A 20,531-nucleotide genomic window follows, 5' to 3' on the forward strand; every position below is an offset into this window, starting at 1 on the left:
GGTTGCTTTTCAGAATCGGGAAGGACACATAAAAGATGCATCTCCTGCATGGAAGAGTGGTCAGTAAACTTTAGGTTACATCTTCCCTATTTCTCCAGAATGACTGTGTCTCCAGCCCTTCAATCTTCCTCAGTAATAGGCTGTTTAACTTACCTGTGGAATATTGTATAGATTCTCAGGTGTTTAAGCCTGGAAAGAAATTTATAAGTGAATTAAGTTGGTACAAATGTACTTGCAGTTTTTGCCTTATTTTTAATGGCAAAAACCACAATTACCTTTGTACTAAACTACTAATTCAACAGGTGGGGTCTACAGAGGGCTGTAAAGTCAGGATCTGCTGCTGTGGAAAGAGCTAAGACTACAGTCAGATTGTTCCTCCCTTCTTTCCTTTTTTTTTTTTTTTTTTTTTCATTTTCTTTGTTTAGAAACATTTATGTATTTTCATATTTTCTGAAATCTTATAAAATATGTTGGTAGATTTGAACCCACAGAACAGTTTCCCCAGAATTATCCAGGAGGATTCAGTCCAGTCACTGTACCTGGCATTTTACGACCTCAATAAAACATCTTCCTGATACGTGCCCTTGAGGAATGATGGCATATATTACTGTAAAATAAGGCTTTAGAGGCAGAAACCACTTATTTCCTTATGTGTTATCATATGTTCAGTCTTGGTCACAGTGCCTGACAACTAATAGATATTTCAAAACCATATAATCAATATGTGTGCTTTTTTAAGCAGCACTTTTCCATAAAGTTGCACTTTAAGATACTTTGTAGTTTTTTATGGAAATATTTCTAAAGTGAATTGTTACTCTTTTGCTCTACTCCTTTATTAAACTGAGTTTACTTTACCTAATTTAGCTAGTCCTAGAGGACTGTTAGAGATTCTCTTTCTACTGTGAGCTCTTATTTCCCAGTTGTATCAGCTTTAAAGAGTCCTCTTTCCTGCTTCGTGTTAAATACATTAAAAAAAAAAAAAAAAAAAAAAAACAGAATGTCCTTATGCTTAGCGTGGGCACCTGCATATAATAGACTATCAATGTCAGTATGTATTTATATATCATCTTATTCCAGAAAAGAATGACACCGGCTTAAACTCTCAATAAAGGTATCGCAGAGTTAAATTAAATTTGATTAATCAGTTTAAACAGTGTACTACAAATATAAGTCAGTAGGTTCTAGGAGAGCCTGACTATAGAACTTTCATACAGTACATGAACTTCATAAAAAGTAAACTTCGTAAAAACAATGTCTCTGCTTAAAAACCTTTTTCTAATTTACTTCAAGGTTTGCTATCCTAATGTAGACTGGTTAGCTGTAGCCCTGTAGGATTTAAAGAGAGAATAGATTGGAAAAGATGAGTTCTAAATTCAGGACAGATTCTCAAAGGCATGATTCTTATGAATATGTATAATGTCAACTCTAGTCTATGTGGATTTCTAGTCCTTTGCAGTTCTAATTTAGCCATTATTTTCAAGCTCTTTTTCTGTGAAACCAATTTGCTATGACTCTTTGGTAAGGCTTTTTTAGCATTTGCTAATTACAAGGTTACATCTGCATAATTATTAATTATGAGGTTACATCTGCATAATGGATATTACCAATAATTTAACTTAAATGTTTCAGTTAAAACTTTAAATGCATGGAATTAACCAGAAGTCACAATGAGTTGCTACTGTATCAGTTATAGAATTGAGAAGGAAACAAATCAAGACAAACATAGTAGTGAGTGAAAATTTGAGCTTTACCACTGCATGAATGAGAGGAAAGATGAGTTTGATGCCACAAAGAAAAAGGGGTCATATGTAACCTGGTAGAGAGTTAAGGGAAAGTCTCATCCCAAAGTATATTTCAGCATGAGGGGCTCGTTCAAAATTTATTCTAGGAAGATATAAAAGTGTTTGCTTTATGGGTAATGTTAAAGAAATCTACACTGTCATTTTCTTTGAGCTCAGAATTCAGCCTCAGACATGAGCATTGTTTACTGGGTCAGGCTATGTTTTAAGCATTTAAAAATTTTGGAACCTTATCTGAGCCACTAAATTTTGAGCAGATTTTACAGAGAGTGGCATCATTTCCTAGAAAAACAGCAGCAACAAATGTAGGGAATAGAGGGATGTCCTCAGGGTTAGTGTGTCCAGGGATCAGGACAGTGCTCAACAGAGTAGAGGGGCATTGATACATATAATTGTTCTAGAGAAGTCTCTCTCAGAGGCCATAAGACTAATTTCTATTTAATTTCCTTACTGTCATATGGAAGAGATTGAAGTCGCCTGGCAGCAGTGTGGTAAGGACTCTGCCTTCATAAAGTCCTGTGGATTATGGAAAGCCCACATAGAAAATAATGGGAAATAAAGGAAACAACAGTACTGTTTAATTTGAAAAGTAGACATATCTGTGTCTCAAGATATATGAGTTGATGTCTATACACCAAGTCATTGTTATCTACATGGAAAAAAAAAGTAAATGCATTTATTATTATATGATGTGAAGTTTGGTTGTAACAAATTAAAGACTGCACCTTTTTGAGATAGTCATGTAACATTTTCAGTGACTCTCTTAAGGCATTGTGCACACCATACATGCTTAAAATTCAAGATCCTTGTGACTGAAAGCCAGTTCTGATTATAATAGACACAATTCTCAATGCTAAGTTCTAACAAATTAAATGTGTCCCTGAATGTGGCAATAAAAACTTCTTCTGCCGGGCGCGGTGGCTCAAGCCTGTAATCCCAGCACTTTGGGAGGCCGAGACGGGTGGATCACGAGGTCAGGAGATCGAGACCATCCTGGCTAACACCGTGAAACCCCATCTCTACTAAAAAATACAAAAAAAAACTAGCCGGGCGAGGTGGCGGGCGCCTGTAGTCCCAGCTACCCGGGAGGCTGAGGCAGGAGAATGGCGTAAACCCGGGAGGCGGAGCTTGCAGTGAGCTGAGATCCGGCCACTGCACTCCAGCCTGGGCGACAGAGCGAGACTCCGTCTCAAAAAAAAAAAAAAAAAAAAAAAAAAAAAAAAAAAAAAAAAAAAAAAAAACTTCTTCTAAGTTTTATTCCATTTTCAAAGATGAGCTCAGTTCCACTTGTCAGCTATGACATGCTCTTAGATTTGTTATTTTATTGTATTGTTTAAATGTTCAGTGGGCACAAGTTTTTCATTAGGTAAAGAATTAATGTGTTATATTTTCATGACACATTAATTTTAGATACATTAGTCTAAGAGCATGAAAGATTATTTTGATCCAGTTCATCACATAAAATAATGATCACTACCCATTTCCACTTTAAAGGGCATACCTTGATATGCATAGAAGGATAGTGTTGAAAATAATTGTGTTTATGAAATTAATAAATCTCCAAAGTAGTGGTTCAAAAAATATTTTACCCCTTAGGTCATCCTACTGTCCTGTAAGTTACCAACAATAAGTAGAATTAAATTTACATACTCTTACTATTGAGATGATAGCTGACCTTGAGAATAATTATTTTAGAGAAGTAGGGAGAGGAAGTTGTCAATTGGGGTGCATTGAGGGGAGAGTATGAGATGAGAATGTGAAACGAAAGATTACAAACAGCAATTTGAAGAAGTTTTTCTCTAAACAGGAGCAGGAAAATCATGTGGGAGTTGATGGTGAGGAGGGATGTTGGTACAAATAGTTACCCTTTACATGATGGGGAGTATCACAAATATGCTGTGGGGAAAAAAAGAGTGACAGGAAAAAAAAATTTTAAAAATCCTTGAGTGAATCAAAGAGCATGGAATCCAAGCCTAAGCAGAAGGATTTGTTTCATCAGGAAGGGACCAATGGCCCCATCACAAACGTGGAAAGTCTGACCATCCTGGATACATGAGGCTGGTAGGTCTGATAGTGGGAGATGAGATACTTCTCTTTTGACTGGTACTATTTTCTGTGTGAAATAATCACTTGAAAAAACAAGTCTTGACAGAAAAGGGTTGACGTTTTCACTTTGGGTTATTATTAGTCTTTAGAGATTGTCATATTCAACATCCCTCTCTGTCCAGGAGCCAGATGAATCGTGCTCAGATATTTTGAATATGGCCATCCAGCAACGAGCAGCTCCGTTTTTCAAGGACAGCCCTTTCCCTGTTTAGACATCACTAACTTTTAGAAAACCTTTTCTTACTGTACCAGTTCTCTACTGCAGCTGTAACAAATTACCACAAGTGAGCTGCTAGAAACAACCCCAGTGCGTTATCATACAATTCTGTCAGTCAGAAGCCTAACGTGGGTTTGCTGGGCTAAAGTCAAAATTTCAGTATGACTGTGCTCCTTTTTGGAGGCTATAAGAAAGAATCCTTTTCCTTGTCTTTTCTGATTTTTAAAGGCCATGCACATTCCTTGGCTCATGGCCCCCTTTATTCATCTTCAATGCCAGCACCATTGCATCTCTCTATGTGTTTCTGTTATGGTCAGATCTTCCTCTGACTGACTGCACTTGGAAAAGGATCTCTGCTTTTAAGGGTGCATGTGATTAGGTTGAGCACTTCTGGATAATCAGGATATCTCCCTATCTCAAAGTCCACAACTTTAACCCCATCTGCAAAGGCCTCTTTTGTATTGTAAGATTACATATTCACTGTCTACAGGGATTAGGACATGGATATCTTTAGGGAATATTATTCTGCCTATCACACTTGTATTAGGTTTAAATCTTTTGCACACTGCCTCTTGACTTACCTTATGGAATTGTGACACAAAATAGAGTCATTTTCCATAGAATAAATCCTATCAGATATTTCAGTGTAAACTTCAGGGGCTCTTGTCTTTTTTTTCCCAAAATTTCTCCTAAACTGCTGTGCCCATAAGTAAACATAAGTCATATTGACATCATTGACATCATGTAGTCTTTTTATACATATAGAGAAATGCATTCATATATAATTTGAAAGTCACAGAGTACAGAGAAACTGGAGTTTATTTGAATAGCATTATAGTTTATTCTTAGAAGTTCGTGTTATAGTGTCCTTTTCAAAATATGAAAAAGAAGTTTAGATGTAAAATTATGTTTGTTGAAAAGAAAGTGATGAAACTGTCTTTCAAGGAAGTTGATTTTAATTTGGTTAAATTTCACAGTCCCTAATTGAACATTACTGTTACCTTATGAAACAATCTCTACCCTAACGGCCTGGGGCTGATTGGGAAGATGGGCACAAATGGTTTTATTGTATTATAATAAATGAAATGATATAGTAATTATAGGATGCAATAGGAAAATAGCTTCGGGCAGAAGAACTGGTAAAGAACTTGTCTCCTGAGCTAAATTTTAGTAGATGAGAAGTTAGGAAAGTATACTGTATGGCAAAAGCTTTCCAGACAACAGAAATAGAAGAAGCAAAAACACTGTAAAGCACCAAACATTATAGAGGGAGTATATTTGGTAAATATCAAGAAGCTCATATGAATAGTACTAGCAGTACTTTTAAATTCTGATTAGCATTGACTATCAGCTAACTTTTCTAAGTGCTTTATTCTTTTAACCTTCATAGATATCCTGTAAGGTAGATACCATAATTACCTAAATTCATTAGTTTAGGGAACTGAGGCACAAAGAGGTTAAGCAACCTTCCAACAGTGTGTAGCAAATCCAAGGTTTAAAACTCTGGAAGTCTGAATTCAAAGATTGTGTTACACTATACTGGCTCTCAGGATAACCAGAATATAATGAATAAAACGAAGAGTGGTGAATAATAAGGAATGTCAGCAGGAATTTTTGTTAGAGCTGGGACCCTAGCCAGTTGTGGAAGGGCTCCCTTGATGGGATTAAACAGAAGTGCATCATGGTCAGGTCACATGTCACTGTGGTTGTCATTGTGATTGTGGTTATGTGGAGGGAGTGGGAAGTGATCAAAAGAGAAACATGCTAAAAGGTAATTCAGAGAGGACAGTTATCCAGGTAAAATATGACAAAAATATAGCGGAGTTAACAAAAAAAAAAAAAAAAAAAAAAAAAAAAAAAGCTGAAAATGATAAATATTTAGGAAGTGAAATAACGGGATGTGATATTTGTACACATGAGTATGTAACATGATAAAAAGGAGGTAAGAGATAACACTCAGTGTTATAGTTTGACTTTTGAACTTTTGTAATTTACTAAGTTAGAGAACACTTAATAAGAGCAGAAAATAGGTTTAAGTTGAACATACTGAAATAGAGCTGCTTGTGAGAATTCCAGGCTATGCCACTAGGCGGCGCCATTAGTGCGCCTGCATTGTGCGAATTCCGCCCAAGCTTTACTCTCTGCATGATTTGTTAGTGAAATTCTGATTGTCTAAAGATCTCCCATTCTCTACTTCTGTTGTATTACTAGTTTCTGACCACACGATGGAGTCATTTCTTCACATTTCCTCACACTGATTTTGTTTTTTTAAGAAAATCAATCCAGTCAAACACTAGCTGGAATAAAAGACGTTTAAATTTTCAGAATATTCATCTGCAAATTTAGGTTCTCTTTGGCAAGGAACACAACAATTAATTCGGTGAGTATTCAGAACCAGCTTCAGGTTATTTAAAATGAAAATTGAGATTGCTGGAAAGCATTAATTAATTAAGGAGCATTGATTTTAAAAATTGTTTGGAGACACTGAAAAAGCATAAATATATAACTACTTGAGAAACTTTATTAAGTCTGAATCAAATTTGGAATTCATTTAAAACAGGTGATTGACTGTACACAAGTATATTATCAAGCTACATTCTGTTTTGTGTATGATCCTGCCAAGTTTTAATAAATATTAGTCTTCAACCTTTAATCAAAAATGTTTTAGAAGAAAGTAGCAACAAATGATACTGGTAGAGCACCTTCCAGTTTACTGTGCTTTCACAAGCCTTATTTCGTGTGACACTGAAAGATCAATCAATTAAACCCCTATTCCAAGGAAAATGTAAAGAACTGATAGATTCTAGACAAAGAAAAAAATAATACCATTACCTTACACATTTATACTGCCTCTGGTACACTCTTGATCTTTAACAATGTATCTTCAATTTATTATCCAGGATACGTTACAACGCTTTTAAATTACTGCAACAATGGAAACATAGGGTTGTTAACCTTTCACGGCTGGATTGAACGACCTAAAAAGGGCTTCTGAAGTCTTCAACTTAGCATTTGTCCTCCCAGGTCAAATAATCCCTCCTATTTTTTCTCACAGGGTGATCAGTCCTTTTGGAATGATCTCTCTCTCCTAGACCACGATACTTTTCCAGTTCTTTGTTCAGAATCTGGGTACCTGAAATCCCTATCCCACATGACAGTTTTATGCTAAGGCGTAACTGGGAGGAAGCCTCAATGGAAATACTGTCATTCTTAATTTTACAGTCATCTAGTGTGCTTTCACTGCTCTCCAGACAGAGGTCTTATGGAGTGGCTAGGATTCCAAATTCATGGACAATTTTCAGTTTTTATCTCATAGGGTCTCTCTAATACATACAGCATTTCTTTCTTCGTGCAGAACTGTGTTCCAGATTTCTTCATGCATTTCTGGCCACTCTTTCTCAGCTCCTTTTTGCCTGTCTCCTTCACTTCTGTCTCTATATTCTGTTAAACACCAAATTTATTTCTCTAGCTCAGACCTCTTCTATGAGCTGAGGTCTTACAGATAAAATTGAATTATTGATGTTTTCCACTTTCCTACCATAATGAATGATATGATCATCCATTCTCTCACTGTGCAAATGAGAAATCTCACACCCATCTGTTTCCTCTCTCTTCTTTAATGCCCATATTTAAATTCAGTCCTTCAATGTACCTTATCAAATCTATTTCAAATTGTACCCCACTAAATTCTTGTCTATTTCCATTGTCAAAAGTTGATCTACTCTAAAATTTTCCATTTGGGCTATTATATTAGACTCCTAATTGCTGTTGTGTCTTTCCTCTTTTGCCCTCTTTCAGTCTATCCTCTGGAATCTCAAAGTAATCTTTTAAAAACATAAATACACCTAATGCTACTTATTGTGTAATACCTTTCAATGACTTACTATTAGATGCAGAGTAAAATCCTAACTACTAAACTTGATACAGTTTGGCTGGTATTTTTCGCTCCTCTTTCTTAAGTAACTCTTCCCTCTTTTCATTATTCCATAGTCACCAATATTTATGCAACTTCTCAGCCCATGAGTATTTTCTTCCTGCATTCACACATCTTAATTTTAATTAGTTCTTAGTTTCCCTGGCTCTTCCTCATCTTTCAAGTTTCAGATTTAGTAACACTTCCTCAAAAAGGCCTTCCTCACTCCCTGTCCCATTATGATCCCCAATAGACATTATTGTGTATTTTATTTATTTTATTTGTGAACATTTATTTGCTTATCTATTTCCCTTGTTAGAATATAAATTCCTTTGAAGGTAGACAAACTTACTTTTACCTACTACATTATTTAAGTCCTACAGAGTAGGTGATAATTGATATTCACCAAAAGAGTAAATGAGTATATTTTTACATCAACTTGTGTTGCAGTTAAAGTCTGAAGAAATCATCGTGGAAAAAGGTAAGTAAAATCATAACATTTTGTTGAGAAACATGGGAGGATAGAGTACTGTGGGGAGGACCATCAAGGTAGCATGCGTGCTGCTGAAGGAAACACCAAGTAAGAAGGGTGGATAGAGGGGCCTAGCAAGAATGACAGTAGCAGTCTTCATGAGCATCTATGATCTTAGATTGAAATATTGATGGAAGTTATTTTGGAAAATAATTTTTGTTTATTAAAACCCAAAATTGTTAATGGTAAAAAAACAAAAATATTAATGGTGAAAGATCTTATTTTAGATGGTCTGTCTAGTAAGAAAAATGTGGAGGATAATCTTTTGAAACAGATAACCTAATAGGCATAGATACAAAATACAGCTGCCATTATAGACATCTCAACTATCTGGATGCCTGATTGACTCAGCAAAAAGCACAGCATTTAATTACATCTTGAACCTTGACTCAGGATTATAATACACTGGAAGTGGCTACAGAAAATCTAGGCTGTTATGGAAATAGAATCCTCTCGGTGACTTCCCTAGCTTTTCTCTGTTGTGCATATCACCTTCTAATATACCATGTAATTTATTTATCTGACTATTGACTGTCCTGCCTTATTGAATGTATGCTCCAAGAAGACAGGAACCTTTGTCTATTTTGTTAACTTTAGTATCTCCTTCACCTAGATAGCAGGGGCTCAATAAACTTTTCTTTAATGGACTGAAATAAAAGTGAACTACAATATTGTGCTGGAAATAATGTGAGAGTGTGGGAAAAATACTTCCAAAATGTATATATTCTGAGACTTAGAAACTACTTCTGGGCATTCATCCTAGGAAAATAAGTGAACAATACAAATATATAATGATATTCATTGTGATACTTCTATAATAATAATGAATAAAACTTAACAATCCTCAATAATGGCAGATTCATTAAACAAATTCTGGAAATTCCACACAATGCAAACCTAAGCAGACAATGAAAATGATACTGTGGAGATGTAAAGATATTTTACATATATTACTCAGGGTAAACTCAGCTCATATGACAGAACAGTCTTTGTAATATGTATAATAGTATACAATAGAGCATATATTTGTGTGTGTATATACGCACAGTATTTCATAGACTAAAGCTTGAAAGGTTATGCACTACAATACTGAAAGTGGTTCTCAAGTGGAATTATGTGTGATTTTCCCCTTTTGTGTGTTTTCTAATTGTTCTACAATGAGTATGCATTTTTGGATGAAAAACCAAAAGGATATATGGTTTTTTAAAAAGAATCTTTACTCCAGAAATTTTATAAATGACTATGCTGACATCCAAAAATGTTAAATGACATGCTAAAGATCATGCAGCATCTTAATTTTCCTTTCAAAGAGCATTAACTCTGAGTAACTAAGAAAAGAAATAAGGACTTGAAACTCCAAGCTTAATTCTGATTACCAAGAGAAAACATCATTTAAGCAAATGGAAGATTAGGACAATCAGGCTATATGATTTAGAATTTTTTCCAGCTAAGATTAGCACAGCAAATTACAAAAATAAGATTCAAAACAAAGGTAGACTCTTAATTGGAAATGGAATTCAGAATGAGTAGAAGACTCTGAAAATGGAATATTTGACGTTACAAATGTTTTACTAATTAGGAACAGGAACGCCATCCTAAATACAGCCTGGCTACCTAGTGTGCTCTCCAAAGAACGCTTAGTGTAACCGGGGCCTTCTAGTGTGGAGGGATGAGTACAGGTACATGTACAGGTACATGAAGATAGCCAGGGAGGCCACCGAACTTTCAAACACTTCAAACAACAACAACAAGAAACCCTATATTCAAGCAGAAAAAGGGAAGTATGATGAGTAAGTTTGATTGCTTAGAATATGCATTGATTCAAAAGGAATTTTGGGTGGGTAAGTGGGAAAGATGGTGCAGTTTCTCTGCTGCTTCCATGTGTCTCCTCAATAATGCTCATCTTTAAACTAGAACGTTGAGGAAACTGAAGACCCAAATGTTCTGTTGGCCTCACTAAACTAGAAACTGGTAAATGAAGTTGATATTGAGAAAACTAAACACCAAAATATTTTTGCTGACTTTACCAAACTAAAAACTGTTAAATGACAGTGGTAACGGCTGTGTTCCCGGTGCCCGGCTCAATGGCTGTTGTGGAGAGTAGGTACTCCATAAACATCTGTGAAGGAGAGTAGAAATGTGAAGATTATCAGAAAAAGCAAAATAATTTAACCAATTTATCTGCATTTTCCAAAGAATACACTTGGAATGCAAGAAGAAAAACTTGTGAATTAGATTAGATTTTATAAAAATTAAAGAGCTTTGTAGAGCATCAGCAGATTGAAACATAAACGTTTTTATTATCAGGATGCATTGCATGAACAACAGACAGGTGAAACTGACACTAAAATCAGGTAAAAATTCTAGGAATTTTAGGAACATTCTGGAAGAAAAGTGTGATCATATGGAGATTGCCAACAAGTCCCAAACCCTATTTCATATTTTGATAGTGTCACTAGGTTGATAAATTTTATAAATGCCTTTATAATGTCTCTGCATTTCAGCAAGGTCTTTGCCTATTTTAGCAAAGTCTGACTTTCACAAATCCCTCTTATTGTCCAAGAAAAGAAATACAGACTGTATGAAAATGGTATTAGGTTAGTTCATGTTGTTCTCTTAAGGTGACCCCTGCCCAAAAATCATTCAGTTTATTTTTTGTGTGTTCATATTTGGGTTCTGACTTGATCTCTTAAAGGCCTTTTAGTGTTTAGAAATTGAAGAAGTATTGATCTCTGAGTGTCACTCTCATTTAAAAAGCAAAAATACTAACAAAATTGCTTAAGGTTGTCATGGGATGAAAGATCAATTATATGAAAATCTTTTGAAACCTGTGTAACACTGCTCAAATATATTAGTATAATTGTCATAATTTTCAAGATAGCACTGTTTTCAAGATGGTGGCTTCAGAATGTAAACAGGGTCAAAAAGACAGTTCTTTTTTTTTTTTTTTTTTTAATGGGAAGATCTGTATGTAAATGTAGACTGAGGTATAGAATTCAGGATAGAGGAAGTTGAAAGTACTGGAAATAAAGAGGGTCAGGAACAGAGTCTTGGGAGAAAGTCAGTAGTAAAAACTATTCATTAATTTCTCCAACATCCTTCTTTTTGATATATTTGATGGCATTAGAACTTATATTCTGCAGACTCATATGGTCCTGGAAAAATTGTGCACAAAATTATTTGTATGATTTGAACAACTGTTACTTAAAGGTGAAGACATTTCTTAATCTAAATAGGCATTACTCATTTATATTATTAAACAAATTCCATATTATTAAATTCCATATTGCTATGCTCTAAACCCCCCTGCCAAATTCATATGTTGAAATTGTAACTCCTAAAATGATGATATTAGGAAGTGCATCCTTTGGGAGGTGATTAGGTTATGAGGCTGGAGGCCTATTGAAAGGGGTTAATGTCCTTATAAAATAGCTCATTCTCCCGTCCCACCATGTGAGAGGACAGCTGGAAGATGCCCTCTATGAACAAGAAGGCAGGCCCTTATAAGACACAGAATCTGCCAGTGGCTTGACTTGGACCTCCCAGGGTCCAGAACTGTAAAAAATAGAAATAAAATCTACATGGGAGGCTGAGGCAGGAGAATGGTGTGAACCCGGGAGGCGGAGCTTGCAGTGAGCCGAGATTGCGCCACTGCACTCCAGCCTGGGCCACAGAGGGGGACTCCGTCTCAAAAAAAAAAAAAAAAAAAAAAAAATTGAAATAAAATAAAATTTCAATTTCAGTCCTCCTGGAGTGTGGACTGGGATTATCTCAACAATAGCTGGTTTGGTTATTGTTTATAAGCTACCCAGTTGATAGTATTTTGCTGTAGCAGCCCAAATGAACTAAGGCACATATCTTAGACCTCTATTTCCATCTTTAAAATGGGAAGAAATTTTTTTCCAGCTACAAATTTGCTATATTTAAGGCAGATGATATTATTAGAAGTCCATTCTAGAAATTCTGAGTATTTGGATGTAAAAGCAGTGTTGTGCCATGTCCCATTTTATATGTATCTTTGATAGTGGTGGTTAACAATAACCTGCTTTGTAATATCCTAAGAAAAAATAACAGTTGTCAATTCAGATATTTGGTTGTGACTTTATATAAACGTGTGTGTGTGTGTGTGTGTACTTTTCTTTATTTTTCTGTCTGAACTTTACGTTTAGTATATTCCAGTACAGTGGTGACCTTGATTTATTCTAGATGAGATCAGGGCTAAATTCTACTATTTTGTAAGGTACCCCACCAAGTTTTATAGAAAGCCTAATGAATATCTCCAAACAACATTATTTTGAATAGGAAATGAAGGAGAGCTTTTCCCAGAGGAATATACAGTGTTTTCATTTCAGCAACACTGAATTCCCACTATTTTGACAACGTGACTTTATAATGACTTCATGCTATGTGTATCATGTTTCCATTCAGAATGGAATAGATTCAATTTAAATATCACACAAATGTTTATGATAGCAACTAACCGCAATTGGCTGCACTTTTTCTGGCCATAAAATTGGAGGCTTTAGCCATAGATACAGATTTATCATAAACTAATTTCTTTACTACAATTGATAGAATTGGGCTTTTTTTCAATATTGCCTGCAGTTTATTAAAATGTTAGAGACTGAGTCTTTAGTAAATCTCCATTTAATGTACTTTTCTAGTGTTATACTCTGTTTTTTTGGAATGTCCTGGTTCAGCAATAGAGTTTCTAGCTAGATGAGATTACAGGCTGGTAACACCCAGATAGAGTTTGGACAGTAGGAGATAACTGTTTATCACATCAGGCAAATAAAGTGGAAACTGGCTCTCCCCTGCTTCCTTTCCCCCACCCTCACTTTAAAAAAAATTTTTAGCTGCACAATTTAAAATAGAAAAAGGCTGTTCCAATAAAAACACATTTTTGTATTTATTTGATAGTGAATTGAAGTACAGCAACTTTTAAGAAAAAATAAGTCCTGAGTAGTTTCACAAATAAATTCCTTTTGGTAAAATATTATTTCTTTTTAATTGGAGAGATAATAGTAACAAATCAGACGATGTGTTTAAAGCAACAAAATGGTAACAATAACAACAAAACATTGTAAAAGAGGCTATGAGTCAATACTAACTAAAGATTAAATTGCATATGGCATTTGGGAAATGAGGACCAAACAGCTTAGTTTTTGTATATATGCAAACTGTATGGGTCATATCACTTCTAAATTAGGAAAAATGTGTATGCCTACCTCTCACGTGTTTTTTCTATTAAGACAGAGGCATTCTGCCACCATAGAAAGATCCATCAAAGTCTATGCAATCAACCAAACTTAGACTTCAATCCAGTCCTACTTAAAATTGTTTGGCTTGGGATGAGATACTTAATTTTTCTTCAGTCTTGACTTCACGAAATTACAGGTTTGTACCATCGGAAAGGTTACTGATGATAAAATGATATAATGAATATAAATGACTTAGTACAGTTCCTGCCAAACAAAATACCTCATTACTTAGTAAATGTCATAACTGTACTTGTAAAGATCACAGATTAAACTAAGCATCAACCTGACAGTGTTAACTTTTATATTGTTAGATTAGATTAGAATTCATATTACTACATTTGTATTCATGATCTCCACATCTAAATAAGAGTACACATTATAACATGCTCTAGTGACATGGATTTATGTGTTACCCCTAAACATATCTCTTCATTTATGCTTTTATTTCTTTCCTCCCTACTTTTGACCAGTATCTTCTGTCTGCTAACAATACTCTTCCCGTCTTTGTGTCTGCCTTTCAAAGGCCTGTGCTCTGCATTTATGAAATCCCAGATGAACCACTATATTTTCCATGAAGCTTTTTAGAAAACACATTTAAAATAAACCTGTCACTCTCTGTCATTCCTACAGTACTTGTCATTTTATTAAACTTCTGAAGCTAATTATGAAATGTTTGTCCTATTGGTCTGTGAGTTGCTGGCACCAAAATACATTTACTGTACTCTATTTTACATTCTCCATAGCTTATAACACAGTCTCATGTATTCAGTACATTATTAATAAAGGTTTAGTAGCCCTTATTATATTTATATATTCAAAACACTTATTAATAAGGGCTAAGAAGTCAGGAAATTTTCTAGGATTAAAGTTTAAACAATGGGAAAAAAATCGATAAAAGACTGAGGAAGGGCTGGTCAGAAAGATGGAAGAGAAGCTATAGTATAGTGTGTCACAGACAGAAAAGAGAACTTCAAGGAGTTGGAGGAGGTCAACACACTAAATTGATAACCACTCCAATTTTTCTTGAACTCATTCTATTGATATCAAATGGTGGGAAAATGATAAACTACTATTTTCTTTTAGGTTGGTTCCATGGCATTCATTGAGTTGAAGCCTTTAATCCTGTAAACTACACTCAGGATTCTAGTTCTGACCTTGAAAAGCCCACACCTAGTCATGTAGTTAGGGAGAACCTGCTGTTTGCCAGATAATGGTGGTGAAAAGGGTATGCAAGATAGTAATCGTTCTTTATTCCTGCCATTATAAAGCGAACATCCTCATTGCTGAGAGTAATGAGGATAACTGATTGAACATTTACAATGCGTTAAGTAGCAGGCTAAGTACTTTACATATTTTTTATTTTATCCTCACATTTCTAAGAGAAGGTGTTCTATAAAAACAAAATGGAGGCATCAAAAAGTGAAACAATATTTAATTGTTACAGTATGTTGGAAAAAAGGTAAAATCAGTCTGATTATCTTCTGCTTTACATCCCTTCCAATTGTTCATAACACCTGTCATATCTTTTAAGTACTATCTTCTGTAGAAGAGCCATTTCCAGGTTCTTCAACCATTTTTTTAAATGACAAAGTCTCCAGGCCTTTTGTTTTCTGGATAAATTTATCAGAATATGATAATGTGGACAAAAAACTCTTTAAAACATTTTTGGAGATAGTTTCCAAGCACAATAGAATAATCAGCTCTCTTACTGGAGCAACTTCAGTTCTACTGACATAACATTCAGGTTTTTGATAGGTACAGATACTATTGAGAGATTTACAAAAAAAAAAAATCATAAAGCCCTCCAGATATTTTCATATGAAGTAAAATTATGTCATCTTGCCCTTGGATATACAGTATTTTGAGGTAATTCTTTCTTTAGGTCCAGGAGATATAATAAAATGACACTGAAAGTGTAGGTCTAGAAGAGAACTTATTTAACACACGGCTCTTAGCATGGTGCCTGGAATGTAAGTTATTCAATCAATGTTAGCTCCTCTTCCTATTAGCTTTGTGTTCTAGAGATGAGGAAACTGCACTCTCATTTTCTTTTTTTTTTTTTTTTTTTTTTTTTATTATTATACTTTAAGTTCTAGGGTACATGTGCATAATGTGCAGGTTTGTTACATATGTATACTTATGCCATGTTGGTGTGCTGCACCCATCAACTCGTCAGCACCCATCAATTCATCATTTATATCATGTATAACTCCGCAATGCAATCCCTCCCTCCTCCCCCCTCCCCCCTCCCCATGATAGGCCCCAGTGCGTGATGTTCCCCTTCCCGAGTCCAAGTGATCTCATTGTTCAGTTCCCACCTATGAGTGAGAACATGCGGTGTTTGGTTTTCTCTTCTTCTTGTGATAGTTTGCTAAGAATGATGGTTTCCAGCTGCACTCTCATTTTCAACCATTAACTTCATGCTTTATGACACAATATGTGAACCTACAGTATCTTTGGTTTTCTCAATCTGAACATAATTAAAACTCCTTGGCTTTTTGAACTTCTGGTTAATCCTAACATAAGACTGTCAGACACCAGTATTTTGGTTCTTCCATTCTGTCCCATTCTTGTTTATGTGACCTCTTTCGATGATGTAAAGTGTCATTTTCCAACAAGAGTTCATTTGAAAATCCTCTATTACCACACATTTTCTTTAGAGTCTCTGCTTCTTTCTTATCAGAATTTTCTGATTGTATTATCAGGATTTAATTTTGTGCATGTCTACAAAAAGCCACCTTTCTTTTTGACAGCACTGTCTAGAACCATTATTCTTGTATTTGCTCTGAAATGTCTTATATCTACTCTCCGAAATGTGGAATTCATCACCCTTATCAGTGATTTCTTTCTGGATGATATAAATTCAAAATAGAAACATACTTTTCCCCGGTAGTTTGGTAAATACAAGCAGGTTGCTTTAGTATCATAGAATAGAATAATTCTTCCTGTGAGAGATGGAATGTACTCAGAACAAGTCAGGAAATACACACATTTTTTATAACAATAAAAGTATCCAAAAGCACCCCCATTAGTAGCTCTCCCCTTGTTACATCTTGATACTATCAGCTGAGTGATCTATATTAGGACAATATCACCGTGCCCTCCATCTAGCTGGAAGCCTATTGTATACTACCACAAGAATAACACCACACTTTTTCCTTTCATCATCACCCAAATGTTACTCTGCTTTTTTCCACCTACAGATTCTTGGATCTTTTACAAGCATTTGTCTTATTGACAAACAGGGCTATTCCACACTTACTTTTAGACTGGTTTCTTTTTGATGAAGAAAATCCTTCTATTGTCATAAAAATTTATTGCTGGGACTGATACATATTTTTCAAATGTGAGGAGGGAAACTATATACCATCATTAAAGCACATCTTTAAGTCTGTTTATGGGTAAAATAACAATATCATATGTTTCTTGCAGAAAAAGTCCCTCATGGCTTATTTCTCATCCTTTCACCCAAACGGAATAGCTGTTTATGCTGATGTTCTAATTATTCTGCTGTGGCTAGTCTTCACCTATGGAAGCTTGGACTGTGTCATATCTGAAAATTAATAACAGAAAATTAGTCAAACTACCGTCCTATCAGAAAATATGCATACAGTTATGTAGATACTTGGTAAAATGTTATTATACTATTTAGGTTCTTATCCTTAATGTTCCAAAATTCTGTGAGTCCATGATTCTAACATGCAAGAGAGACAAAATATGTTTCATTTGATATTGCAGACATTTTATCTAATCAAAAACTATTGACTTCATCAATTCAAGTTTTGTTCTAGGACAGTTTTGCCCTTTCAAACCTATATTTTCAGGTATTTAAAGAGATGAGTTAGATTTGAAACTATTGCAGTTCATAGTAGAGGAAGTAGTAGTAGTAGTAGTAGTAGTAGTAGTAGTAGATTTGAAACTACTGCAGTTCATAGTAGAGGAAGTAGTAGTAGTAGTAGTAGTAGCAGCAGCAGCAGCAGTAGTAGTAGCAGTAGTAACAGTAGTAGTAGCAGTAGTAAATGTATCCAAGGTCAGGTGACATTTCCTAGAAGATTTTTATGCATTTTCTCCTCTGCTCCCAATCAGGCCTGCAAGGATAACCAAACATAAGTCCAACCACTGGCTGCTTGCAGAATCCAATAACAAGAGTGAGTTATGGTAGAAAGAAAGTGACTTTATTTACCAAAATTAGTAATGGGGAAGTGGCCAGATTTACATCTAAAGTAATCACTTCAAAGTTTAGGCTGGGGAGAGGGTCTTTAAAGGGGGAACTTGGAATGGTAGGCATGAGGGAAGGGTACTCAGTACAAGGTCTGCATATCTTGTTCTGGTGGCTATTTCTAGCTGTGGTCCTCCTGGAGTGTGGACTGGGATTATCTCAACAATAGCTGGTTTGTTGACTAACCACCTTGAGGTAATCTCTGGAATTTTGCAGCTGGGTCTCCATGCATTATCTGTTTCAAAGTTACCCCCTGGAACTTCTAAGTAAGCTCATAATTAGTACAGGCATACAGTTAGATGAATGTGCATGGTTTAAGGGAGTGTATGATAAGAAAAAGAGGGATGTGGTGCTTCAGAGAAAGTACATTTAAAAGCTAGAACAAATAGATTTAACAGATATTTACAGAACATTCTACCCAACAACTGCAGAATATATATTCTGTTTATCAGCACATGGAACTTTCTCCAAGACAGACCATATGACAGGCCGCAAAACAATTCTCAATAAATTTAGGAAAATTGAAATTATAACAAGTACTCTTTCAGACCATAGTGGAATTAATTTGGAAATCAGCTACCAAAAGAACCTTCAAAACCATGCAAATACATGGGAATTAAATAACCTGCTCCTGAATGTTAATTGGGTCAACAATGAAATCTAGATGGAAATTAAAAAATTATTTGAACTGAATGATAAAAGTGGCACAACCAATCAAAACTTCTGGGACACAGCAAATGTGGTGCTAAGAGGAAAGTTCATAGCCTTAAATACCTACATCAAAAAGTCTGAAAGAGCACAAATAGACAATCTAAGCTCACACCTCAAGGAACTAGAGAAACAAAAACAAACCAAACCCAAACCCAGCAGAAGAAAAGAAATAACCAAGATCAGAGCAGAACTAAACTAAATTGAAACAATAAAAATACAAAAGATAAATGAAACAAAAAGCTGGTTCTTTGAAATAAATAAATAAAATTGATAGACTGTTAACAAGATTAACCAAGAAAAAAAGAGAGAAATCCAAATAAGCTCAATTAGAAACAAAATAGGAGATTTATAGCAGAAATTTGCTGGAGCATTATGGTGCAGGGAACTAAGAGCTTCTGACAAAGTCTATCCTCAACCCTATGCAGAGTGTACAATGGCAATAAAATTCTTAGCAACCAAGGTAAACAATGAGCAGAATATCAACTTATATTGTATATGAGAGTCTTGTCTGTATTAAGAAGTTAACTAAACCATGTTGTTATGGAGTCCTGACAAAGATCATCTATAACAGAAATATGAGTATCTAATGCATGCATAGCTTGGGTTATATTGTGAGAAAAAAAAATATATATATATATATACACACACACACACACAAAGAGAGAGATGGGATGGAGACTCAATATTTAATGTATTACACTAGGCCTTATGAGTCAAAAGGTCTTTTTATGACATAAAGGCATGCAAATGTGTACTTTCTGTAAACTGGGCAGAACTAGCCCATGGCTGGTGGTCTTTCCTCAGGAGAAACTTACTAAAATTAATCTTTTATTTAATTAAAGCTATAGTTGCTTGTGGAATAAGGGCCTGGGGGGGGGGCAGTTAGTCAGCTTATTGACTTCTAGAGATAAAAAAAAAACTGTATGTCAGTTAGAACATATTTTATTCTTTAAGTGTAGGAGTATGTGACTTAACCCATGCCTGGCATCATCTTAGGTCCTGTGCATAATTTTGTGTTTTGTTACAACAAACCTTTTCTGTCAGCCTTATGATCTCCATTTTAATGCTAATGCTGATCAGTTGTGTCTAAATCAAAAAAAGTGAGGAAAGGTACAGTGAAGCTTATCTGAGTCTTCACTTGCTGTCATGGCCTGAACTGGTTTTTTAGGTTTCTTTGGGATTTCCTTTGGCCAAGATGGGGGATCCATTCAGTTTGCTGGGGGACTTAGAATTATTTTATTTTTTGTTTATATTCTCGCTTTTTTTTCAAAGTATACCAGAGGCAGTACTGATGGCCAACCTTCTATTTTGCCCCATATCAATGCTGAGGTGGTGTGCTATCTGCCCCTGGTCCATCATACACCTTGGTGGGATCCTTATGGCCAACGAACTTAGAGTCAAAAGAATTAAGGCCAATTAAATGCTCTAAGCAAGACAGGCATGGAGGTGGGAAGGCACTCATTAATCCTTAAAACCCTTTAATCAATATAATAGGCAAAATCCAGAAGCCAAAAAATAAGGTCATAAAGTTGACTTATCTATAAATTCTGTGCATTTAGCTACTATGATCTTGGCTTGTAGAAATTAGCTATACAAAACACAAATATTTTGTTCAGCTATTTAGGCATCTGTGTGCCTATCCCTGACTTAGAGGGTCTGAATAAATTTGTATAGCTTTCATAAGCCCCAGCTGTAAATCAGAGACTTAATTTAGGATTTGTTCTTTAAGATGTTTGACAAAGGTATTAAAAGGCTCAAAATATTTTATTGCAA

The 20,531-nt window shown here is 35.2% G+C and overlaps 1 protein-coding gene and 1 pseudogene across 21 annotated transcripts in view; both read left to right on the plus strand.

Annotated features, from left to right (window-relative positions):
- RALYL (RALY RNA binding protein like) overlaps window positions 1-20,531 on the plus strand; it is a 737,403-nt gene that overhangs the window by 446,815 nt on the left and 270,057 nt on the right. The window lies entirely within an intron of this gene.
- The window catches only part of LOC115899702, a 90,220-nt pseudogene that overhangs the window by 26,617 nt on the left and 43,072 nt on the right, over window positions 1-20,531 (plus strand).

This window comes from Rhinopithecus roxellana, chromosome 9 (assembly GCF_007565055.1).
Source record: "Rhinopithecus roxellana isolate Shanxi Qingling chromosome 9, ASM756505v1, whole genome shotgun sequence".
In the NCBI taxonomy this organism is placed as follows: Eukaryota; Metazoa; Chordata; class Mammalia; order Primates; family Cercopithecidae; genus Rhinopithecus; species Rhinopithecus roxellana.